Source organism: Styela clava, chromosome 15, assembly GCF_964204865.1.
Source record: "Styela clava chromosome 15, kaStyClav1.hap1.2, whole genome shotgun sequence".
Lineage (NCBI taxonomy): Eukaryota > Metazoa > Chordata > Ascidiacea > Stolidobranchia > Styelidae > Styela > Styela clava.
Genome location: NC_135264.1, coordinates 8,323,541 through 8,339,546, shown reverse-complemented (window position 1 = coordinate 8,339,546; position 16,006 = coordinate 8,323,541). Strand labels below are relative to the sequence as shown.

Sequence of the window (16,006 nt, the reverse complement as noted above, 5' to 3'; positions counted from 1 at the left end):
CAAATAGCCGAATAGACTACTACTTTATCGCCTACAACCATACCACGTTGAATGCACCCGTTATCGTTCGATATCGGAAGTTAAGCAATGTCGGGCTCAGTTAGTACTTGCATGGGTGACCGGCTGGGAATACCGAGTGTCGTAGGCTTTTCGTCGCCGTTTCATTCGATTTTGCTCTGTTTTCCAACAACTGCGAAATACGAATAGCCGAATAGACTACTACTTTATCGCCTACAACCATACCACGTTGAATGCACCCGATCTCGTTCGATCTCGGAAATTAAGCAATGTCGGGCTCGGTTAGTACTTGCATGGGTGACCGGCTGGGAATACCGAGTGTCGTAGGGTTTTCGTCGCCGTTTCATTCGATTTTGCTCTGTTTTCCAACAACTGCGAAATACAAATAGCCGAATAGACTACTACTTTATCGCCTACAACCATACCACGTTGAATGCACCCGATCTCGTTCGATCTCGGAAGTTAAGCAATGTCGGGCTCGGTTAGTACTTGCATGGGTGACCGGCTGGGAATACCGAGTGTCGTAGGCTTTTCGTCGCCGCTTCATTCAATTTTGCTCTGTTTTCCAACAACTGCGAAATACAAATAGCCGAATAGACTACTACTTTATCGCCTACAACTATACCACGTTGAATGCACCCGATCTCGTTCGATCTCGGAAGTTAAGCAATGTCGGGCTCGGTTAGTACTTGCATGGGTGACCGGCTGGGAATACCGAGTGTCGTAGACTTTTCGTCGCCGTTTCATTCGATTTTGCTCTGTTTTCCAACAACTGCAAAATACAAATAGCCGAATAGACTACTACTTTATCGCCTACAACCATACCACGTTGAATGCACCCGATCTCGTTCGATCTCGGAAGTTAAGCAATGTCGGGCTCGGTTAGTACTTGCATGGGTGACCGGCTGGGAATACCGAGTGTCGTAGGCTTTTCGTCGCCGTTTCATTCGTTTTTTCTCTGTTTTCTAACAACTGCAAAATACAAATAGCCGAATAGACTACTACTTTATCGACTACAACCATACCACGTTGAATGCACCCGATCTCGTTCGATCTCGGAAGTTAAGCAATGTCGGGCTCGGTTAGTACTTGCATGGGTGACCGGCTGGGAATACCGAGTGTCGTAGGCTTTTCGTCGCCTCTTCATTCGATTTTGCTCTGTTTTCCAACAACTGCAAAATACAAATAGCCGAATAGACTACTACTTTATCGCCTACAACCATACCACGTTGAATGCACCCGATCTCGTTCGATCTCGGAAGTTAAGCAATGTCGGGCTCGGTTAGTACTTGCATGGGTGACCGGCTGGGAATACCGAGTGTCGTAGGCTTTTCATCGCCGTTTCATTCGATTTTGCTCTGTTTTCTAACAACTGCGAAATACAAATAGCCGAATAGACTACTACTTTATCGCCTACAACCATACCACGGTGAATGCACCCGATCTCGTTCGATCTCGGAAGTTAAGCAATGTCGGTCTCGGTTAGTACTTGCATGGGTGACCGGCTGGGAATACCGAGTGTCGTAGGCTTTTCGTCGCCGTTTCATTCGAATTTGCTCTGTTTTCCAACAACTGCGAAATACAAATAGTCGAATAGACCACTACTTTATTGCCTACAACCATACCACGTTGAATGCACCCGATCTCGTTCGATCTCGGAAGTTAAGCAATGTCGGGCTCGGTTAGTACTTGCATGGGTGACCGGCTGGGAATACCGAGTGTCGTAGGCTTTTCGTCGCCGTTTCATTCGATTTTGCTCTGTTTTCCAACAACTGCGAAATACAAATAGCCGAATAGACTACTACTTTATTGCCTACAACCATACCACGTTGAATGCACCCGATCTCGTTCGATGCCGGAAGTTAAGCAATGTCGGGCTCGGTTAGTACTTGCATGGGTGACCGGCTGGGAATACCGAGTGTCGTAGGCTCTTTTTTCGTCGCCGTTTCATTCGTTTTTTCTCTGTTGTCTAACAACTGCAAAATACAAATAGCAGAACAGGCTACTACTTTATCGACTACAACCATACCACGTTGAATGCACCCGATCTCGTTCGATCTCGGAAGTTAAGCAATGTCGGGCTCGGTTAGTACTTGCATGGGTGACCGGCTGGGAATACCGAGTGTCGTAGGCTTTTCGTCGCCTCTTCATTCGATTTTGCTCTGTTTTCCAACAACTGCAAAATACAAATAGCCGAATAGACTACTACTTTATCGCCTACAACCATACCACGTTGAATGCACCCGATCTCGTTCGATCTCGGAAGTTAAGCAATGTCGGGCTCGGTTAGTACTTGCATGGGTGACCGGCTGGGAATACCGAGTGTCGTAGGCTTTTCGTCGCCGTTTCATTCGATTTTGCTCTGTTTTCTAACAACTGCGAAATACAAATAGCCGAATAGACTACTACTTTATCGCCTACAACCATACCACGGTGAATGCACCCGATCTCGTTCGATCTCGGAAGTTAAGCAATGTCGGGCTCGGTTAGTACTTGCATGGGTGACCGGCTGGGAATACCGAGTGTCGTAGGCTTTTCGTCGCCGTTTCATTCGATTTTGCTCTGTTTTCCAACAACTGCGAAATACAAATAGTCGAATAGACCACTACTTTATTGCCTACAACCATACCACGTTGAATGCACCCGATCTCGTTCGATCTCGGAAGTTAAGCGATGTCGGGCTCGGTTAGTACTTGCATGGGTGACCGGCTGGGAATACCGAGTGTCGTAGGCTTTTCGTCGCCGTTTCATTCGATTTTGCTCTGTTTTCCAACAACTGCGAAATACAAATAGCCGAATAGACTACTACTTTATTGCCTACAACCATACCACGTTGAATGCACCCGATCTCGTTCGATGCCGGAAGTTAAGCAATGTCGGGCTCGGTTAGTACTTGCATGGGTGACCGGCTGGGAATACCGAGTGTCGTAGGCTCTTTTTTCGTCGCCGTTTCATTCGTTTTTTCTCTGTTGTCTAACAACTGCAAAATACAAATAGCAGAACAGGCTACTACTTTATCGACTACAACCATACCACGTTGAATGCACCCGATCTCGTTCGATCTCGGAAGTTAAGCAATGTCGGGCTCGGTTAGTACTTGCATGGGTGACCGGCTGGGAATACCGAGTGTCGTAGGCTTTTCGTCGCCTCTTCATTCGATTTTGCTCTGTTTTCCAACAACTGCAAAATACAAATAGCCGAATAGACTACTACTTTATTGCCTACAACCATACCACGTTGAATGCACCCGATTTCGTTCGATCTCGGAAGTTAAGCAATGTCGGGCTCGGTTAGTACTTGCATGGGTGACCGGCTGGGAATACCGAGTGTCGTAGGCTTTTCGTCGCCGTTTCATTCGATTTTGCTCTGTTTTCTAACAACTGCGAAATACAAATAGCCGAATAGACTACTACTTTATCGCCGACAACCATACCACGGTGAATGCACCCGATCTCGTTCGATCTCGGAAGTTAAGCAATGTCGGGCTCGGTTAGTACTTGCATGGGTGACCGGCTGGGAATACCGAGTGTCGTAGGCTTTTCGTCGCCGTTTCATTCGATTTTGCTCTGTTTTCCAACAACTGCGAAATACAAATAGCCGAATAGACCACTACTTTATTGCCTACAACCATACCACGTTGAATGCACCCGATCTCGTTCGATCCCGGAAGTTAAGCAATGTCGGGCTCGGTTAGTACTTGCATGGGTGACCGGCTGGGAATACCGAGTGTCGTAGGCTTTTGGTCGCCGTTTCATTCGATTTTGCTCTGTTTTCCAACAACTGCGAAATACAAATAGCCGAATAGACTCCTACTTTATCGCCTACAACCATACCACGTTGAATGCACCCGTTATCGTTCGATCTCGGAAGTTAAGCAATGTCGGGCTCGGATAGTACTTGCATGGGTGACCGGCTGGTAATACCGAGCGTCGTAGGCTTTTCGTCGCCGTTTCATTCGATTTTGCTCTGTTTTCCAACAACTGCGAAATACAAATAGCCGAATAGACTACTACTTTATCGCCTACAACCATACCACGTTGAATGCACCCAATCTCGTTCGATCTCGGAAGTTAAGCAATGTCGGGCTCGGTTAGTACTTGCATGGGTGACCGGCTGGGAATACCGAGTGTCGTAGGCTTTTCGTCGCCGTTTCATTTGATTTTGCTCTGTTTTCCAACAACTGCGAAATACAAATAGCCGAATAGACTACTACTTTATCGCCTACAACCACACCACGTTGAATGCACTCGATCTCGGAAGTTAAGCAATGTCGGGCTCGGTTAGTATTTGCATGGGTGATCGGCTGGGAATACCGAGTGTCGTAGGCTTTTTGTCGCCGTTTCATTCGATTTTGCTCTGTTTTCCAACAACTGCGAAATACAAATAGCCGAATAGACTACTACTTTATCGCCTACAACCATACCACGTTGAATGCACCCGTTACCGTTCGATCTCGGAAGTTAAGCAATGTCAGGCTCGGTTAGTACTTGCATGGGTGACCGGCTGGGAATAACGAGTGTCGTAGGCTTTTCGTCGCCGTTTCATTCGATTTTGCTCTGTTTTCCAACAACTGCGAAATACAAATAGCCGAATAGACTACTACTTTATCGCCTACAACCATACCACGTTGAATGCACCCGATCTCGTTCGATCTCGGAAGTTAAGCAATGTCGGGCTCGGTTAGTACTTGCATGGGTGACCGGCTGGGAATACCGAGTGTCGTAGGCTTTTCGTCGCCGTTTCATTCGATTTTACTCTGTTTTCCAACAACTGCGAAATACAAATAGCCGAATAGACTACTACTTTATCGCCTACAACCATACCACGTTGAATGCACCCGATCTCGTTCGATCTCGGAAGTTAAGCAATGTCGGGATCGGTTAGTACTTGCATGGGTGACCGGCTGGGAATACCGAGTGTCGTGGGCTTTTTGTCGCCGTTTCATTCGATTTTGCTCTGTTTTCCAACAACTGCGAAATACAAATAGCCGAATAGACTACTACTTTATCGCCTACAACCATACCACGTTGAATGCACCCGATCTCGTTCGATCTCGGAAGTTAAGCAATGTCGGGCTCGGTTAGTACTTGCATGGGTGACCGGCTGGGAATACCGAGTGTCGTAGGCTTTTCGTCGCCGTTTCATTCGATTTTGCTCTGTTTTCCAACAACTGCGAAATACAAATAGCCGAATAGACTACTACTTTATCGCCTACAACCATACCACGTTGAATGCACCCGATCTCGTTCGATCTCGGAAGTTAAGCAATGTCGGGCTCGGTTAGTACTTGCATGGGTGACCGGCTGGGAATACCGAGTGTCGTAGGCTTTTTGTCGCCGTTTCATTCGATTTTGCTCTGTTTTCCAACAACTGCGAAATACAAATAGCCGAATAGACTACTACTTTATCGCCTACAACCATACCACGTTGAATGCACCCGTTATCGTTCGATCTCGGAAGTTAAGCAATGTCGGGCTCGGTTAGTACTTGCATGGGTGACCGGCTGGGAATACCGAGTGTCGTAGGCTTTTCGTCGCCGTTTCATTCGATTTTGCTCTGTTTTCCAACAACTGCGAAATACAAATAGCCGAATAGACTACTACTTTATCGCCTACAACCATACCACGTTGAATGCACCCGATCTCGTTCGATCTCGGAAGTTAAGCAATGTCGGACTCGGTTAGTACTTGCATGGGTGACCGGCTGGGAATACCGAGTGTCGTAGGCTTTTCGTCGCCGTTTCATTCGATTTTACTCTGTTTTCCAACAACTGCGAAATACAAATAGCCGAATAGACTACTACTTTATCGCCTACAACCATACCACGTTGAATGCACTCGATCTCGGAAGTTAAGCAATGTCGGGCTCGGTTAGTACTTGCATGGGTGACCGGCTGGGAATACCGAGTGTCGTAGGCTCTTTGTCGCCGTTTCATTCGATTTTGCTCTGTTTTCCAACAACTGCGAAATACAAATAGCCGAATAGACTACTACTTTATCGCCTACAACCATACCACGTTGAATGCACCCGTTATCGTTCGATCTCGGAAGTTAAGCAATGTAGGGCTCGGTTAGTACTTGCATGGGTGACCGGCTGGGAATACCGAGTGTCGTAGGCTTTTCGTCGCCGTTTCATTCGATTTTGCTCTGTTTTCCAACAACTGCGAAATACAAATAGCCGAATAGACTACTACTTTATCGCCTACAACCATACCACGTTGAATGCACCCGATCTCGTTCGATCTCGGAAGTTAAGCAATGTCGGGCTCGGTTAGTACTTGCATGGGTGACCGGCTGGGAATACCGAGTGACGTAGGCTTTTCGTCGCCGTTTCGTTCGATTTTGCTCTGTTTTCCAACAACTGCGAAATACAAATAGCCGAATAGACTACTACTTTATCGCCTACAACCATACCACGTTGAATGCACCCGATCTCGTCGATCTCGGAAGTTAAGCAATGTCGGGTTCGGTTAGTACTTGCATGGGTGACCGGCTGGGGATACCGAGTGTCGTAGGCTTTTCGTCGCCGTTTCATTCGATTTTGCTCTGTTTTCCAACAACTGCGAAATACAAATAGCCGAATAGACTACTATTTTATCGCCTACAACCATACCACGTTGAATGCACCCGATCTCGTTCGATCTCGGAAGTTAAGCAATGTCGGGCTCGGTTAGTACTTGCATGGGTGACCGGCTGGGAATACCGAGTGTCGTAGGCTTTTCGTCGCCGTTTCGTTCGATTTTGCTCTGTTTTCCAACAACTGCGCAATACAAATTGCCGAATAGACTACTACTTTATCGCCTACAACCCTACCACGTTGAATGCACCCGATCTCGTTCGATCTCGGAAGTTAAGCAATGTCGGGCTCGGTTAGTACTTGCATGTGTGACCGGCTGGGAATACCGAGTGTCGTAGGCTTTTCCTCGCCGTTTCATTCGATTTTGCTCTGTTTTCCAACAACTGCGAAATACAAATAGCCGAATAGACTACTACTTTATTGCCTACAACCATACCACGTTGAATGCACCCGATCTCGTTCGATCTCGGAAGTTAAGCAATGTCGGGCTTGGTTAGTACTTGCATGGGTGACCGGCTGGGAATACCGAGTGTCGTAGGCTTTTTTTTCGTCGCCGTTCCATTCGTTTTTTTTCTGTTTTCTAACAACTGCAAAATACAAATAGCAGAACAGACTACTACTTTATCGACTACAACCATACCACGTTGAATGCACCCGATCTCGTTCGATCTCGGAAGTTAAGCAATGTCGGGCTCGGTTATTACTTGCGTGGGTGACCGGCTGGGAATATCGAGTGTCGTAGGCTTTTCGTCGCCGTTTCATTCGATTTTGCTCTGTTTTCCAACAACTGCGAAATACAAATAGCCGAATAGACTACTGCTTTATCGCCTACAACCATACCACGTTGAATGCACCCGATCTCGTTCGATCTCGGAAGTTAAGCAATGTCGGGCTCGGTTAGTACTTGCATGGGTGACCGGCTGCGAATACCGAGTGTCGTAGGCTTTTCGTCGCCGTTTCATTCGATTTTGCTCTGTTTTCCAACAACTGCGAAATACAAATAGCCGAATAGACTACTACTTTATCGCCTACGACCATACCACGTTGAATGCACCCGATCTCGTTCGATCTCGGAAGTTAAGCAATGTCGGGCTCGGTTAGTACTTGCATGGGTGACCGGCTGGGAATACCGAGTGTCGTAGGCTTTTTGTCGCCGTTTCATTCGATTTTGCTCTGTTTTCCAACAACTGCGAAATACAAATAGCCGAATAGACTACTACTTTATCGCCTACAACCATACCACGTTGAATGCACCCGATCTCGTTCGATCTCGGAAGTTAAGCAATGTCGGGCTCGGTTAGTACTTGCATGGGTGACCGGCTGGGAATACCGAGTGTCGTAGGCTTCTCGTCGCCGTTTCATTCGATTTTGCTCTGTTTTCCAACAATTGCGAAATACAAATAGCAGAATAGACTACTACTTTATCGCCTACAACCATACCACGTTGAATGCACCCGATCTCGTTCAATCTCGGAAGTTAAGCAATGTCGGGCTCGGTTAGTACTTGCATGGCTGACCGGCTGGGAATACCGAGTGTCGTAGGCTTTTTGTCGCCGTTTCATTCGATTTTGCTCTGTTTTCCAACAACTGCGAAATACAAATAGCCGAATAGACTACTACTTTATCGCCTACAACCATACCACGTTGAATGCACCCGTTATCGTTCGATCTCGGAAGTTAAGCAATGTCGGGCTCGGTTAGTACTTGCATGGGTGACCGGCTGGGAATACCGAGTGTCGTAGGCTTTTCGTCGCCGTTTCATTCGATTTTGCTCTGTTTTCCAACAACTGCGAAATACAAATAGCCGAATAGACTACTACTTTATCGCCTACAACCATACCGCGTTGAATGCACCCGAGCTCGTTCGATCTCGGAAGTTAAGCAATGTCGTACTCGGTTAGTACTTGCATGGGTGACCGGCTGGGAATACCGAGTGTCGTAGGCTTTTCGTCGCCGTATCATTCGATTTTGCTCTGTTTTCCAACAACTGCGAAATACAAATAGCCGAATAGACTACTACTTTATCGCTTACAACCATACCACGTTGAATGCACTCGATCTCGGAAGTTAAGCAATGTCGGGCTCGGTTAGTACTTGCATGGGTGACCGGCTGGGAATACCGAGTGTCGTAGGCTTTTTGTCGCCGTTTCATTCGATTTTGCTCTGTTTTCCAACAACTGCGAAATACAAATAGCCGAATAGACTACTGCTTTATCGCCTACAACCATACCACGTTGAATGCACCCGATCTCGTTCGATCTCGGAAGTTAAGCAATGCCGGGTTCGGTTAGTACTTGCATGGGTGACCGGCTGGGAATACCGAGTGTCGTAGGCTTTTCGTCGCCGTTTCATTCGATTTTGCTCTGTTTTCCAACAACTGCGAAATACAAATAGCCGAATAGACTACTACTTTATCGTCTACAACCATACCACGTTGAATGCACCCGATCTCGTTCGATCTCGGAAGTTAAGCAATGTCGGGCTCGGTTAGTACTTGCATGGGTCACCGGCTGGGAATACCGAGTGTCGTAGGCTTTTCGTCGCCGTTTCATTCGATTTTGCTCTGTTTTCCAACAACTGCAAAATACAAATAGCCGAATAGACTACTACTTTATTGCCTACAACCATACCACGTTGAATGCACCCGATCTCGTTCGATCTCGGAAGTTAAGCAAGGTCGGGCTCGGTTAGTACTTGCATGAGTGACCGGCTGGGAATACCGAGTGTCGTAGGCTTTTCGTCGCCGTTTCATTTGATTTTGCTCTGTTTTCCAACAACTGCGAAATACAAATAGCCGAATAGACTACTACTTTATCGCCTACAACCATACCACGTTGAATGCACCCGATCTCGTTCGATCTCGGGAGTTAAGCAATGTCGGGCTCGGTTAGTACTTGCATGGGTGACCGGCTGGAATACCGAGTGTCGTAGGCTTTTCGTCGCCGTTTCGTTCTATTTTGCTCTGTTTTCCAACAACTGCGAAATACAAATAGCCGAATAGACTACTGCTTAATCGCCTACAACTATACCACGTTGAATGCACCCGATCTCGTTCGATCTCGGAAGTTAAGCAATGTCGGGCTCGGTTAGTACTTGCATGGGTGACCGGCTGGGAATACCGAGTGTCGTAGGCTTTTTTTTCGTCGCCGTTCCATTCGTTTTTTCTCTTTTTTCCAACAACTGCGAAATACAAATTGCCGAATAGACTACTACTTTACCGCCTACAACCATACCACGTTGAATGCACCCGATCTCGTTCGATCTCGGAAGTTAAGCAATGTCGGGCTCGGTTAGTACTTGCATGGGTGACCGGCTGGGAATACCGAGTGTCGTAGGCTTTTCGTCGCCGCTTCATTCGATTTTGCTCTGTTTTCCAACAACTGCAAAATATAAATAGCCGAATAGACTACTACTTTATCGCCTACAACCATACCACGTTGAATGCACCCGATCTCGTTCGATCTCGGAAGTTAAGCAATGTCGGGCTCGGTTAGTACTTGCATGGGTGACCGGCTGGGAATATCGAGTGTCGTAGGCTTTTCGTCGCCGTTTCATTCGATTTTGCTCTGTTTTCCAACAACTGCGAAATACAAATAGCCGAATAGACTACTACTTTATCGCCTACAACCATACCACGTTGAATGCACCCGATCTCGTTCGATCTCGGAAGTTAAGCAATGTCGGGCTCGGTTAGTACTTGCATGGGTGACCGGCTGCGAATACCGAGTGTCGTAGGCTTTTCGTCGCCGTTTCATTCGATTTTGCTCTGTTTTCCAACAACTGCGAAATACAAATAGCCGAATATACTACTACTTTATCGCCTACAACCATACCACGTTGAATGCACCCGATCTCGTTCAATCTCGGGAGTTAAGCAATGTCGGGCTCGGTTAGTACTTGCATGGGTGACCGGCTGGGAATACCGAGTGTCGTAGGCTTTTTGTCGCCGTTTCATTCGATTTTGCTCTGTTTTCCAACAACTGCGAAATACAAATAGCCGAATAGACTACTACTTTATTGCCTACAACCATACCACGTTGAATGCACCCGATCTCGTTCGATCTCGGAAGTTAAGCAAGGTCGGGCTCGGTTAGTACTTGCATGGGTGACCGGCTGGGAATACCGAGTGTCGTAGGCTTTTCGTCGCCGTTTCATTTGATTTTGCTCTGTTTTCCAACAACTGCGAAATACAAATAGCCGAATAGACTACTACTTTATCGCCTACAACCATACCACGTTGAATGCACCCGATCTCGTTCGATCTCGGAAGTTAAGCAATGTCGGGCTCGGTTAGTACTTGCATGGGTGACCGGCTGGAATACCGAGTGTCGTAGGCTTTTCGTCGCCGTTTCGTTCGATTTTGCTCTGTTTTCCAACAACTGCGAAATACAAATAGCCGAATAGACTACTGTTTAATCGCCTACAACCATACCACGTTGAATGCACCCGATTTCGTTCGATCTCGGAAGTTAAGCAATGTCGGGCTCGGTTAGTACTTGCATGGGTGACCGGCTGGGAATACCGAGTGCCGTAGGCTTTTTTTTCGTCGCCGTTCCATTCGTTTTTTCTCTTTTTTCCAACAACTGCGAAATACAAATTGCCGAATAGACTACTACTTTACCGCCTACAACCATACCACGTTGAATGCACCCGATCTCGTTCGATCTCGGAAGTTAAGCAATGTCGGGCGCGGTTAGTACTTGCATGGGTGACCGGCTGGGAATACCGATTGTCGTAGGCTTTTCGTCGCCGCTTCATTCGATTTTGCTCTGTTTTCCAACAACTGCAAAATATAAATAGCCGAATAGACTACTACTTTATCGCCTACAACCATACCACGTTGAATGCACCCGATCTCGTTCGATCTCGGAAGTTAAGCAATGTCGGGCTCGGTTAGTACTTGCATGGGTGACCGGCTGCGAATACCGAGTGTCGTAGGCTTTTTGTCGCCGTTTCATTCGATTTTGCTCTGTTTTCCAACATCTGCGAAATACAAATAGCCGAATAGACTACTACTTTATTGCCTACAACCATACCACGTTGAATGCACCCGATCTCGTTCGATCTCGGAAGTTAAGCAAGGTCGGGCTCGGTTAGTACTTGCATGGGTGACCGGCTGGGAATACCGAGTGTCGTAGGCTTTTCGTCGCCGTTTCATTTGATTTTGCTCTGTTTTCCAACAACTGCGAAATACAAATAGCCGAATAGACTACTACTTTATCGCCTACAACCATACCACGTTGAATGCACCCGATCTCGTTCGATCTCGGAAGTTAAGCAATGTCGGGCTTGGTTAGTACTTGCATGGGTGACCGGCTGGAATACCGAGTGTCGTAGGCTTTTCGTCGCCGTTTCGTTCGATTTTGCTCTGTTTTCCAACAACTGCGAAATACAAATAGCCGAATAGACTACTGTTTAATCGCCTACAACCATACCACGTTGAATGCACCCGATCTCGTTCGATCTCGGAAGTTAAGCAATGTCGGGCTCGGTTAGTACTTGCATGGGTGACCGGCTGGGAATACCGAGTGTCGTAGGCTTTTTTTTCGTCGCCGTTCCATTCGTTTTTTCTCTTTTTTCCAACAACTGCGAAATACAAATTGCCGAATAGACTACCACTCTACCGCCTACAACCATACCACGTTGAATGCAACCGATCTCGTTCGATCTCGGAAGTTAAGCAATGTCGGGCTCGGTTAGTACTTGCATGGGTGACCGGCTGGGAATACCGAGTGTCGTAGGCTTTTCGTCGCCGCTTCATTCGATTTTGCTCTGTTTTCCAACAACTGCAAAATATAAATAGCCGAATAGACTACTACTTTATCGCCTACAACCATACCACGTTGAATGCACCCGATCTCGTTCGATCTCGGAAGTTAAGCAATGTCGGGCTCGGTTAGTACTTGCATGGGTGACCGGCTGGGAATATCGAGTGTCGTAGGCTTTTCGTCGCCGTTTCATTCGTTTTTTCTCTTTTTTCCAACAACTGCGAAATACAAATTGCCGAATAGACTACTACTTTACCGCCTACAACCATACCACGTTGAATGCACCCGATCTCGTTCGATCTCGGAAGTTAAGCAATGTCGGGCTCGGTTAGTACTTGCATGGGTGACCGGCTGGGAATACCGAGTGTCGTAGGCTTTTCGTCGCCGCTTCATTCGATTTTGCTCTGTTTTCCAACAACTGCAAAATATAAATAGCCGAATAGACTACTACTTTATCGCCTACAACCATACCACGTTGAATGCACCCGATCTCGTTCGATCTCGGAAGTTAAGCAATGTCGGGCTCGGTTAGTACTTGCATGGGTGACCGCTGGGAATATCGAGTGTCGTAGGCTTTTCGTCGCCGTTTCATTCGATTTTGCTCTGTTTTCCAACAACTGCGAAATACAAATAGCCGAATAGACTACTACTTTATCGCCTACAACCATACCACGTTGAATGCACCCGATCTCGTTCGATCTCGGAAGTTAAGCAATGTCGGGCTCGGTTAGTACTTGCATGGGTGACCGGCTGCGAATACCGAGTGTCGTAGGCTTTTTGTCGCCGTTTCATTCGATTTTGCTCTGTTTTCCAACAACTGCGAAATAAAAAATAGCCGAATAGACTACTACTTTATTGCCTACAACCATACCACGTTGAATGCACCCGATCTCGTTCGATCTCGGAAGTTAAGCAAGGTCGGGCTCGGTTAGTACTTGCATGGGTGACAGGCTGGGAATACCGAGTGTCGTAGGCTTTTCGTCGCCGTTTCATTTGATTTTGCTCTGTTTTCCAACAACTGCGAAATACAAATAGCCGAATAGACTACTACTTTATCGCCTACAACCATACCACGTTGAATGCACCCGATCTCGTTCGATCTCGGAAGTTAAGCAATGTCGGGCTCGGTTAGTACTTGCATGGGTGACCGGCTGGAATACCGAGTGTCGTAGGCTTTTCGTCGCCGTTTCGTTCGATTTTGCTCTGTTTTCCAACAACTGCGAAATACAAATAGCCGAATAGACTACTGTTTAATCGCCTACAACCATACCACGTTGAATGCACCCGATCTCGTTCGATCTCGGAAGTTAAGCAATGTCGGGCTCGGTTAGTACTTGCATGGGTGACCGGCTGGGAATACCGAGTGTCGTAGGCTTTTTTTTCGTCGCCGTTCCATTCGTTTTTTCTCTTTTTTCCAACAACTGCGAAATACAAATTGCCGAATAGACTACTACTTTACCGCCTACAACCATACCACGTTGAATGCACCCGATCTCGTTCGATCTCGGAAGTTAAGCAATGTCGGGCTCGGTTAGTACTTGCATGGGTGACCGGCTGGGAATACCGAGTGTCGTAGGCTTTTCGTCGCCGCTTCATTCGATTTTGCTCTGTTTTCCAACAACTGCAAAATATAAATAGCCGAATAGACTACTACTTTATCGCCTACAACCATACCACGTTGAATGCACCCGATCTCGTTCGATCTCGGAAGTTAAGCAATGTCGGGCTCGGTTAGTACTTGCATGGGTGACCGGCTGGGAATATCGAGTGTCGTAGGCTTTTCGTCGCCGTTTCATTCGATTTTGCTCTGTTTTCCAACAACTGCGAAATACAAATAGCCGAATAGACTACTACTTTATCGCCTACAACCATACCACGTTGAGTGCACCCGATCTCGTTCGATCTCGGAAGTTAAGCAATGCCGGGCTCGGTTAGTACTTGCATGGGTGACCGGCTGCGAATACCGAGTGTCGTAGGCTTTTCGTCGCCGTTTCATTCGATTTTGCTCTGTTTTCCAACAACTGCGAAATACAAATAGCCGAATAGACTACTACTTTATCGCCTACAACCATACCACGTTGAATGCACCCGATCTCGTTCGATCTCGGAAGTTAAGCAATGTCGGGCTCGGTTAGTACTTGCATGGGTGACCGGCTGCGAATACCGAGTGTCGTAGGCTTTTTGTCGCCGTTTCATTCGATTTTGCTCTGTTTTCCAACAACTGCGAAATAAAAAATAGCCGAATAGACTACTACTTTATTGCCTACAACCATACCACGTTGAATGCACCCGATCTCGTTCGATCTCGGAAGTTAAGCAAGGTCGGGCTCGGTTAGTACTTGCATGGGTGACAGGCTGGGAATACCGAGTGTCGTAGGCTTTTCGTCGCCGTTTCATTTGATTTTGCTCTGTTTTCCAACAACTGCGAAATACAAATAGCCGAATAGACTACTACTTTATCGCTTACAACCATACCACGTTGAATGCACCCGATCTCGTTCGATCTCGGAAGTTAAGCAATGTCGGGCTCGGTTAGTACTTGCATGGGTGACCGGCTGGAATACCGAGTGTCGTAGGCTTTTCGTCGCCGTTTCGTTCGATTTTGCTCTGTTTTCCAACAACTGCGAAATACAAATAGCCGAATAGACTACTGTTTAATCGCCTACAACCATACCACGTTGAATGCACCCGATCTCGTTCGATCTCGGAAGTTAAGCAATGTCGGGCTCGGTTAGTACTTGCATGGGTGACCGGCTGGGAATACCGAGTGTCGTAGGCTTTTTTTTCGTCGCCGTTCCATTCGTTTTTTCTCTTTTTTCCAACAACTGCGAAATACAAATTGCCGAATAGACTACTACTTTACCGCCTACAACCATACCACGTTGAATGCACCCGATCTCGTTCGATCTCGGAAGTTAAGCAATGTCGGGCTCGGTTAGTACTTGCATGGGTGACCGGCTGGGAATACCGAGTGTCGTAGGCTTTTCGTCGCCGCTTCATTCGATTTTGCTCTGTTTTCCAACAACTGCAAAATATAAATAGCCGAATAGACTACTACTTTATCGCCTACAACCATACCACGTTGAATGCACCCGATCTCGTTCGATCTCGGAAGTTAAGCAATGTCGGGCTCGGTTAGTACTTGCATGGGTGACCGGCTGGGAATATCGAGTGTCGTAGGCTTTTCGTCGCCGTTTCATTCGATTTTGCTCTGTTTTCCAACAACTGCGAAATACAAATAGCCGAATAGACTACTACTTTATCGCCTACAACCATACCACGTTGAATGCACCCGATCTCTTTCGATCTCGGAAGTTAAGCAATGCCGGGCTCGGTTAGTACTTGCATGGGTGACCGGCTGCGAATACCGAGTGTCGTAGGCTTTTCGTCGCCGTTTCATTCGATTTTGCTCTGTTTTCCAACAACTGCGAAATACAAATAGCCGAATAGACTACTACTTTATCGCCTACAACCATACCACGTTGAATGCACCCGATCTCGTTCGATCTCGGAAGTTAAGCAATGTCGGGCTCGGTTAGTACTTGCATGGGTGGCCGGCTGGGAATACCGAGTGTCGTAGGCTTTTTGTCGCCGTTTCATTCGATTTTGCTCTGTTTTCCAACAACTGCGAAATACAAATAGCC

The 16,006-nt window shown here is 47.0% G+C and overlaps 61 non-coding genes and 19 pseudogenes across 61 annotated transcripts; all 80 read left to right on the top strand.

Annotated features, from left to right (window-relative positions):
• Positions 1 to 29: 29 nt before the first annotated feature.
• LOC144412617 (5S ribosomal RNA) lies at positions 30 to 148 on the top strand (annotated as a pseudogene).
• An 81-nt stretch (positions 149 to 229) lies between these two features.
• LOC144417350 (5S ribosomal RNA) lies at positions 230 to 348 on the top strand. The gene has a single exon (XR_013473243.1). It is a non-coding gene; the product is annotated as a 5S ribosomal RNA (ribosomal RNA).
• An 81-nt stretch (positions 349 to 429) lies between these two features.
• LOC144414252 (5S ribosomal RNA) lies at positions 430 to 548 on the top strand. The gene has a single exon (XR_013470142.1). It is a non-coding gene; the product is annotated as a 5S ribosomal RNA (ribosomal RNA).
• An 81-nt stretch (positions 549 to 629) lies between these two features.
• LOC144416203 (5S ribosomal RNA) lies at positions 630 to 748 on the top strand. The gene has a single exon (XR_013472097.1). It is a non-coding gene; the product is annotated as a 5S ribosomal RNA (ribosomal RNA).
• Positions 749 to 829: 81 nt separating this feature from the next.
• LOC144414250 (5S ribosomal RNA) lies at positions 830 to 948 on the top strand. Its single transcript, XR_013470141.1, has one exon. It is a non-coding gene; the product is annotated as a 5S ribosomal RNA (ribosomal RNA).
• Positions 949 to 1,029: 81 nt separating this feature from the next.
• LOC144415334 (5S ribosomal RNA) lies at positions 1,030 to 1,148 on the top strand. Its single transcript, XR_013471226.1, has one exon. It is a non-coding gene; the product is annotated as a 5S ribosomal RNA (ribosomal RNA).
• An 81-nt stretch (positions 1,149 to 1,229) lies between these two features.
• Positions 1,230 to 1,348, top strand: LOC144414249 (5S ribosomal RNA). The gene has a single exon (XR_013470140.1). It is a non-coding gene; the product is annotated as a 5S ribosomal RNA (ribosomal RNA).
• Positions 1,349 to 1,429: 81 nt separating this feature from the next.
• Positions 1,430 to 1,548, top strand: LOC144417128 (5S ribosomal RNA). The gene has a single exon (XR_013473021.1). It is a non-coding gene; the product is annotated as a 5S ribosomal RNA (ribosomal RNA).
• Positions 1,549 to 1,629: 81 nt separating this feature from the next.
• Positions 1,630 to 1,748, top strand: LOC144414248 (5S ribosomal RNA). Its single transcript, XR_013470139.1, has one exon. It is a non-coding gene; the product is annotated as a 5S ribosomal RNA (ribosomal RNA).
• An 81-nt stretch (positions 1,749 to 1,829) lies between these two features.
• LOC144417751 (5S ribosomal RNA) lies at positions 1,830 to 1,948 on the top strand (annotated as a pseudogene).
• An 85-nt stretch (positions 1,949 to 2,033) lies between these two features.
• On the top strand, positions 2,034 to 2,152 carry LOC144415333 (5S ribosomal RNA). The gene has a single exon (XR_013471225.1). It is a non-coding gene; the product is annotated as a 5S ribosomal RNA (ribosomal RNA).
• Positions 2,153 to 2,233: 81 nt separating this feature from the next.
• LOC144414247 (5S ribosomal RNA) lies at positions 2,234 to 2,352 on the top strand. Its single transcript, XR_013470138.1, has one exon. It is a non-coding gene; the product is annotated as a 5S ribosomal RNA (ribosomal RNA).
• Positions 2,353 to 2,433: 81 nt separating this feature from the next.
• Positions 2,434 to 2,552, top strand: LOC144415681 (5S ribosomal RNA). The gene has a single exon (XR_013471573.1). It is a non-coding gene; the product is annotated as a 5S ribosomal RNA (ribosomal RNA).
• An 81-nt stretch (positions 2,553 to 2,633) lies between these two features.
• On the top strand, positions 2,634 to 2,752 carry LOC144414602 (5S ribosomal RNA). Its single transcript, XR_013470491.1, has one exon. It is a non-coding gene; the product is annotated as a 5S ribosomal RNA (ribosomal RNA).
• An 81-nt stretch (positions 2,753 to 2,833) lies between these two features.
• On the top strand, positions 2,834 to 2,952 carry LOC144417750 (5S ribosomal RNA; annotated as a pseudogene).
• Positions 2,953 to 3,037: 85 nt separating this feature from the next.
• Positions 3,038 to 3,156, top strand: LOC144415332 (5S ribosomal RNA). Its single transcript, XR_013471224.1, has one exon. It is a non-coding gene; the product is annotated as a 5S ribosomal RNA (ribosomal RNA).
• Positions 3,157 to 3,237: 81 nt separating this feature from the next.
• On the top strand, positions 3,238 to 3,356 carry LOC144415120 (5S ribosomal RNA). Its single transcript, XR_013471012.1, has one exon. It is a non-coding gene; the product is annotated as a 5S ribosomal RNA (ribosomal RNA).
• Positions 3,357 to 3,437: 81 nt separating this feature from the next.
• LOC144416974 (5S ribosomal RNA) lies at positions 3,438 to 3,556 on the top strand. Its single transcript, XR_013472866.1, has one exon. It is a non-coding gene; the product is annotated as a 5S ribosomal RNA (ribosomal RNA).
• Positions 3,557 to 3,637: 81 nt separating this feature from the next.
• On the top strand, positions 3,638 to 3,756 carry LOC144416355 (5S ribosomal RNA). The gene has a single exon (XR_013472248.1). It is a non-coding gene; the product is annotated as a 5S ribosomal RNA (ribosomal RNA).
• An 81-nt stretch (positions 3,757 to 3,837) lies between these two features.
• LOC144412631 (5S ribosomal RNA) lies at positions 3,838 to 3,956 on the top strand (annotated as a pseudogene).
• An 81-nt stretch (positions 3,957 to 4,037) lies between these two features.
• Positions 4,038 to 4,156, top strand: LOC144416495 (5S ribosomal RNA). Its single transcript, XR_013472388.1, has one exon. It is a non-coding gene; the product is annotated as a 5S ribosomal RNA (ribosomal RNA).
• Positions 4,157 to 4,237: 81 nt separating this feature from the next.
• On the top strand, positions 4,238 to 4,346 carry LOC144413067 (5S ribosomal RNA; annotated as a pseudogene).
• An 81-nt stretch (positions 4,347 to 4,427) lies between these two features.
• LOC144412189 (5S ribosomal RNA) lies at positions 4,428 to 4,546 on the top strand (annotated as a pseudogene).
• An 81-nt stretch (positions 4,547 to 4,627) lies between these two features.
• LOC144414246 (5S ribosomal RNA) lies at positions 4,628 to 4,746 on the top strand. Its single transcript, XR_013470137.1, has one exon. It is a non-coding gene; the product is annotated as a 5S ribosomal RNA (ribosomal RNA).
• An 81-nt stretch (positions 4,747 to 4,827) lies between these two features.
• Positions 4,828 to 4,946, top strand: LOC144417258 (5S ribosomal RNA). The gene has a single exon (XR_013473150.1). It is a non-coding gene; the product is annotated as a 5S ribosomal RNA (ribosomal RNA).
• An 81-nt stretch (positions 4,947 to 5,027) lies between these two features.
• Positions 5,028 to 5,146, top strand: LOC144414245 (5S ribosomal RNA). Its single transcript, XR_013470136.1, has one exon. It is a non-coding gene; the product is annotated as a 5S ribosomal RNA (ribosomal RNA).
• An 81-nt stretch (positions 5,147 to 5,227) lies between these two features.
• LOC144414244 (5S ribosomal RNA) lies at positions 5,228 to 5,346 on the top strand. The gene has a single exon (XR_013470135.1). It is a non-coding gene; the product is annotated as a 5S ribosomal RNA (ribosomal RNA).
• An 81-nt stretch (positions 5,347 to 5,427) lies between these two features.
• Positions 5,428 to 5,546, top strand: LOC144417961 (5S ribosomal RNA; annotated as a pseudogene).
• An 81-nt stretch (positions 5,547 to 5,627) lies between these two features.
• Positions 5,628 to 5,746, top strand: LOC144414917 (5S ribosomal RNA). Its single transcript, XR_013470808.1, has one exon. It is a non-coding gene; the product is annotated as a 5S ribosomal RNA (ribosomal RNA).
• Positions 5,747 to 5,827: 81 nt separating this feature from the next.
• LOC144412436 (5S ribosomal RNA) lies at positions 5,828 to 5,936 on the top strand (annotated as a pseudogene).
• Positions 5,937 to 6,017: 81 nt separating this feature from the next.
• On the top strand, positions 6,018 to 6,136 carry LOC144417755 (5S ribosomal RNA; annotated as a pseudogene).
• An 81-nt stretch (positions 6,137 to 6,217) lies between these two features.
• On the top strand, positions 6,218 to 6,336 carry LOC144415746 (5S ribosomal RNA). Its single transcript, XR_013471639.1, has one exon. It is a non-coding gene; the product is annotated as a 5S ribosomal RNA (ribosomal RNA).
• Positions 6,337 to 6,417: 81 nt separating this feature from the next.
• On the top strand, positions 6,418 to 6,535 carry LOC144418279 (5S ribosomal RNA; annotated as a pseudogene).
• An 81-nt stretch (positions 6,536 to 6,616) lies between these two features.
• LOC144414243 (5S ribosomal RNA) lies at positions 6,617 to 6,735 on the top strand. The gene has a single exon (XR_013470134.1). It is a non-coding gene; the product is annotated as a 5S ribosomal RNA (ribosomal RNA).
• Positions 6,736 to 6,816: 81 nt separating this feature from the next.
• On the top strand, positions 6,817 to 6,935 carry LOC144417558 (5S ribosomal RNA; annotated as a pseudogene).
• Positions 6,936 to 7,016: 81 nt separating this feature from the next.
• On the top strand, positions 7,017 to 7,135 carry LOC144414185 (5S ribosomal RNA). Its single transcript, XR_013470076.1, has one exon. It is a non-coding gene; the product is annotated as a 5S ribosomal RNA (ribosomal RNA).
• An 85-nt stretch (positions 7,136 to 7,220) lies between these two features.
• LOC144417669 (5S ribosomal RNA) lies at positions 7,221 to 7,339 on the top strand (annotated as a pseudogene).
• An 81-nt stretch (positions 7,340 to 7,420) lies between these two features.
• LOC144415006 (5S ribosomal RNA) lies at positions 7,421 to 7,539 on the top strand. The gene has a single exon (XR_013470898.1). It is a non-coding gene; the product is annotated as a 5S ribosomal RNA (ribosomal RNA).
• An 81-nt stretch (positions 7,540 to 7,620) lies between these two features.
• LOC144413901 (5S ribosomal RNA) lies at positions 7,621 to 7,739 on the top strand. Its single transcript, XR_013469791.1, has one exon. It is a non-coding gene; the product is annotated as a 5S ribosomal RNA (ribosomal RNA).
• An 81-nt stretch (positions 7,740 to 7,820) lies between these two features.
• LOC144414242 (5S ribosomal RNA) lies at positions 7,821 to 7,939 on the top strand. The gene has a single exon (XR_013470133.1). It is a non-coding gene; the product is annotated as a 5S ribosomal RNA (ribosomal RNA).
• An 81-nt stretch (positions 7,940 to 8,020) lies between these two features.
• LOC144417484 (5S ribosomal RNA) lies at positions 8,021 to 8,139 on the top strand (annotated as a pseudogene).
• Positions 8,140 to 8,220: 81 nt separating this feature from the next.
• On the top strand, positions 8,221 to 8,339 carry LOC144417960 (5S ribosomal RNA; annotated as a pseudogene).
• Positions 8,340 to 8,420: 81 nt separating this feature from the next.
• On the top strand, positions 8,421 to 8,539 carry LOC144418174 (5S ribosomal RNA; annotated as a pseudogene).
• Positions 8,540 to 8,620: 81 nt separating this feature from the next.
• On the top strand, positions 8,621 to 8,729 carry LOC144412610 (5S ribosomal RNA; annotated as a pseudogene).
• An 81-nt stretch (positions 8,730 to 8,810) lies between these two features.
• On the top strand, positions 8,811 to 8,929 carry LOC144415916 (5S ribosomal RNA). The gene has a single exon (XR_013471810.1). It is a non-coding gene; the product is annotated as a 5S ribosomal RNA (ribosomal RNA).
• Positions 8,930 to 9,010: 81 nt separating this feature from the next.
• LOC144415913 (5S ribosomal RNA) lies at positions 9,011 to 9,129 on the top strand. The gene has a single exon (XR_013471807.1). It is a non-coding gene; the product is annotated as a 5S ribosomal RNA (ribosomal RNA).
• Positions 9,130 to 9,210: 81 nt separating this feature from the next.
• Positions 9,211 to 9,329, top strand: LOC144416806 (5S ribosomal RNA). Its single transcript, XR_013472699.1, has one exon. It is a non-coding gene; the product is annotated as a 5S ribosomal RNA (ribosomal RNA).
• Positions 9,330 to 9,410: 81 nt separating this feature from the next.
• LOC144417740 (5S ribosomal RNA) lies at positions 9,411 to 9,528 on the top strand (annotated as a pseudogene).
• Positions 9,529 to 9,609: 81 nt separating this feature from the next.
• Positions 9,610 to 9,728, top strand: LOC144414762 (5S ribosomal RNA). The gene has a single exon (XR_013470651.1). It is a non-coding gene; the product is annotated as a 5S ribosomal RNA (ribosomal RNA).
• Positions 9,729 to 9,813: 85 nt separating this feature from the next.
• On the top strand, positions 9,814 to 9,932 carry LOC144414240 (5S ribosomal RNA). The gene has a single exon (XR_013470131.1). It is a non-coding gene; the product is annotated as a 5S ribosomal RNA (ribosomal RNA).
• Positions 9,933 to 10,013: 81 nt separating this feature from the next.
• Positions 10,014 to 10,132, top strand: LOC144414753 (5S ribosomal RNA). The gene has a single exon (XR_013470643.1). It is a non-coding gene; the product is annotated as a 5S ribosomal RNA (ribosomal RNA).
• Positions 10,133 to 10,213: 81 nt separating this feature from the next.
• On the top strand, positions 10,214 to 10,332 carry LOC144415005 (5S ribosomal RNA). Its single transcript, XR_013470897.1, has one exon. It is a non-coding gene; the product is annotated as a 5S ribosomal RNA (ribosomal RNA).
• Positions 10,333 to 10,413: 81 nt separating this feature from the next.
• Positions 10,414 to 10,532, top strand: LOC144417257 (5S ribosomal RNA). Its single transcript, XR_013473149.1, has one exon. It is a non-coding gene; the product is annotated as a 5S ribosomal RNA (ribosomal RNA).
• An 81-nt stretch (positions 10,533 to 10,613) lies between these two features.
• Positions 10,614 to 10,732, top strand: LOC144414588 (5S ribosomal RNA). Its single transcript, XR_013470478.1, has one exon. It is a non-coding gene; the product is annotated as a 5S ribosomal RNA (ribosomal RNA).
• Positions 10,733 to 10,813: 81 nt separating this feature from the next.
• On the top strand, positions 10,814 to 10,931 carry LOC144417170 (5S ribosomal RNA). Its single transcript, XR_013473062.1, has one exon. It is a non-coding gene; the product is annotated as a 5S ribosomal RNA (ribosomal RNA).
• An 81-nt stretch (positions 10,932 to 11,012) lies between these two features.
• Positions 11,013 to 11,131, top strand: LOC144416699 (5S ribosomal RNA). The gene has a single exon (XR_013472592.1). It is a non-coding gene; the product is annotated as a 5S ribosomal RNA (ribosomal RNA).
• An 85-nt stretch (positions 11,132 to 11,216) lies between these two features.
• LOC144417564 (5S ribosomal RNA) lies at positions 11,217 to 11,335 on the top strand (annotated as a pseudogene).
• An 81-nt stretch (positions 11,336 to 11,416) lies between these two features.
• LOC144415004 (5S ribosomal RNA) lies at positions 11,417 to 11,535 on the top strand. Its single transcript, XR_013470896.1, has one exon. It is a non-coding gene; the product is annotated as a 5S ribosomal RNA (ribosomal RNA).
• An 81-nt stretch (positions 11,536 to 11,616) lies between these two features.
• On the top strand, positions 11,617 to 11,735 carry LOC144414587 (5S ribosomal RNA). Its single transcript, XR_013470477.1, has one exon. It is a non-coding gene; the product is annotated as a 5S ribosomal RNA (ribosomal RNA).
• An 81-nt stretch (positions 11,736 to 11,816) lies between these two features.
• On the top strand, positions 11,817 to 11,934 carry LOC144416977 (5S ribosomal RNA). The gene has a single exon (XR_013472869.1). It is a non-coding gene; the product is annotated as a 5S ribosomal RNA (ribosomal RNA).
• Positions 11,935 to 12,015: 81 nt separating this feature from the next.
• LOC144414239 (5S ribosomal RNA) lies at positions 12,016 to 12,134 on the top strand. The gene has a single exon (XR_013470130.1). It is a non-coding gene; the product is annotated as a 5S ribosomal RNA (ribosomal RNA).
• Positions 12,135 to 12,219: 85 nt separating this feature from the next.
• LOC144415931 (5S ribosomal RNA) lies at positions 12,220 to 12,338 on the top strand. Its single transcript, XR_013471825.1, has one exon. It is a non-coding gene; the product is annotated as a 5S ribosomal RNA (ribosomal RNA).
• Positions 12,339 to 12,419: 81 nt separating this feature from the next.
• LOC144414752 (5S ribosomal RNA) lies at positions 12,420 to 12,538 on the top strand. The gene has a single exon (XR_013470642.1). It is a non-coding gene; the product is annotated as a 5S ribosomal RNA (ribosomal RNA).
• An 81-nt stretch (positions 12,539 to 12,619) lies between these two features.
• Positions 12,620 to 12,738, top strand: LOC144414238 (5S ribosomal RNA). The gene has a single exon (XR_013470129.1). It is a non-coding gene; the product is annotated as a 5S ribosomal RNA (ribosomal RNA).
• An 81-nt stretch (positions 12,739 to 12,819) lies between these two features.
• LOC144416716 (5S ribosomal RNA) lies at positions 12,820 to 12,937 on the top strand. Its single transcript, XR_013472609.1, has one exon. It is a non-coding gene; the product is annotated as a 5S ribosomal RNA (ribosomal RNA).
• An 81-nt stretch (positions 12,938 to 13,018) lies between these two features.
• LOC144415002 (5S ribosomal RNA) lies at positions 13,019 to 13,137 on the top strand. The gene has a single exon (XR_013470894.1). It is a non-coding gene; the product is annotated as a 5S ribosomal RNA (ribosomal RNA).
• An 82-nt stretch (positions 13,138 to 13,219) lies between these two features.
• Positions 13,220 to 13,338, top strand: LOC144417214 (5S ribosomal RNA). Its single transcript, XR_013473107.1, has one exon. It is a non-coding gene; the product is annotated as a 5S ribosomal RNA (ribosomal RNA).
• An 81-nt stretch (positions 13,339 to 13,419) lies between these two features.
• On the top strand, positions 13,420 to 13,537 carry LOC144417169 (5S ribosomal RNA). Its single transcript, XR_013473061.1, has one exon. It is a non-coding gene; the product is annotated as a 5S ribosomal RNA (ribosomal RNA).
• An 81-nt stretch (positions 13,538 to 13,618) lies between these two features.
• On the top strand, positions 13,619 to 13,737 carry LOC144414237 (5S ribosomal RNA). Its single transcript, XR_013470128.1, has one exon. It is a non-coding gene; the product is annotated as a 5S ribosomal RNA (ribosomal RNA).
• Positions 13,738 to 13,822: 85 nt separating this feature from the next.
• Positions 13,823 to 13,941, top strand: LOC144414236 (5S ribosomal RNA). Its single transcript, XR_013470127.1, has one exon. It is a non-coding gene; the product is annotated as a 5S ribosomal RNA (ribosomal RNA).
• An 81-nt stretch (positions 13,942 to 14,022) lies between these two features.
• LOC144414751 (5S ribosomal RNA) lies at positions 14,023 to 14,141 on the top strand. The gene has a single exon (XR_013470641.1). It is a non-coding gene; the product is annotated as a 5S ribosomal RNA (ribosomal RNA).
• Positions 14,142 to 14,222: 81 nt separating this feature from the next.
• On the top strand, positions 14,223 to 14,341 carry LOC144416615 (5S ribosomal RNA). The gene has a single exon (XR_013472508.1). It is a non-coding gene; the product is annotated as a 5S ribosomal RNA (ribosomal RNA).
• An 81-nt stretch (positions 14,342 to 14,422) lies between these two features.
• Positions 14,423 to 14,541, top strand: LOC144415001 (5S ribosomal RNA). The gene has a single exon (XR_013470893.1). It is a non-coding gene; the product is annotated as a 5S ribosomal RNA (ribosomal RNA).
• An 82-nt stretch (positions 14,542 to 14,623) lies between these two features.
• LOC144417213 (5S ribosomal RNA) lies at positions 14,624 to 14,742 on the top strand. Its single transcript, XR_013473106.1, has one exon. It is a non-coding gene; the product is annotated as a 5S ribosomal RNA (ribosomal RNA).
• Positions 14,743 to 14,823: 81 nt separating this feature from the next.
• On the top strand, positions 14,824 to 14,941 carry LOC144417549 (5S ribosomal RNA; annotated as a pseudogene).
• An 81-nt stretch (positions 14,942 to 15,022) lies between these two features.
• LOC144414234 (5S ribosomal RNA) lies at positions 15,023 to 15,141 on the top strand. Its single transcript, XR_013470125.1, has one exon. It is a non-coding gene; the product is annotated as a 5S ribosomal RNA (ribosomal RNA).
• An 85-nt stretch (positions 15,142 to 15,226) lies between these two features.
• Positions 15,227 to 15,345, top strand: LOC144414233 (5S ribosomal RNA). The gene has a single exon (XR_013470124.1). It is a non-coding gene; the product is annotated as a 5S ribosomal RNA (ribosomal RNA).
• Positions 15,346 to 15,426: 81 nt separating this feature from the next.
• On the top strand, positions 15,427 to 15,545 carry LOC144414750 (5S ribosomal RNA). Its single transcript, XR_013470640.1, has one exon. It is a non-coding gene; the product is annotated as a 5S ribosomal RNA (ribosomal RNA).
• Positions 15,546 to 15,626: 81 nt separating this feature from the next.
• On the top strand, positions 15,627 to 15,745 carry LOC144416247 (5S ribosomal RNA). Its single transcript, XR_013472140.1, has one exon. It is a non-coding gene; the product is annotated as a 5S ribosomal RNA (ribosomal RNA).
• Positions 15,746 to 15,826: 81 nt separating this feature from the next.
• Positions 15,827 to 15,945, top strand: LOC144415065 (5S ribosomal RNA). The gene has a single exon (XR_013470957.1). It is a non-coding gene; the product is annotated as a 5S ribosomal RNA (ribosomal RNA).
• Positions 15,946 to 16,006: the final 61 nt, after the last annotated feature.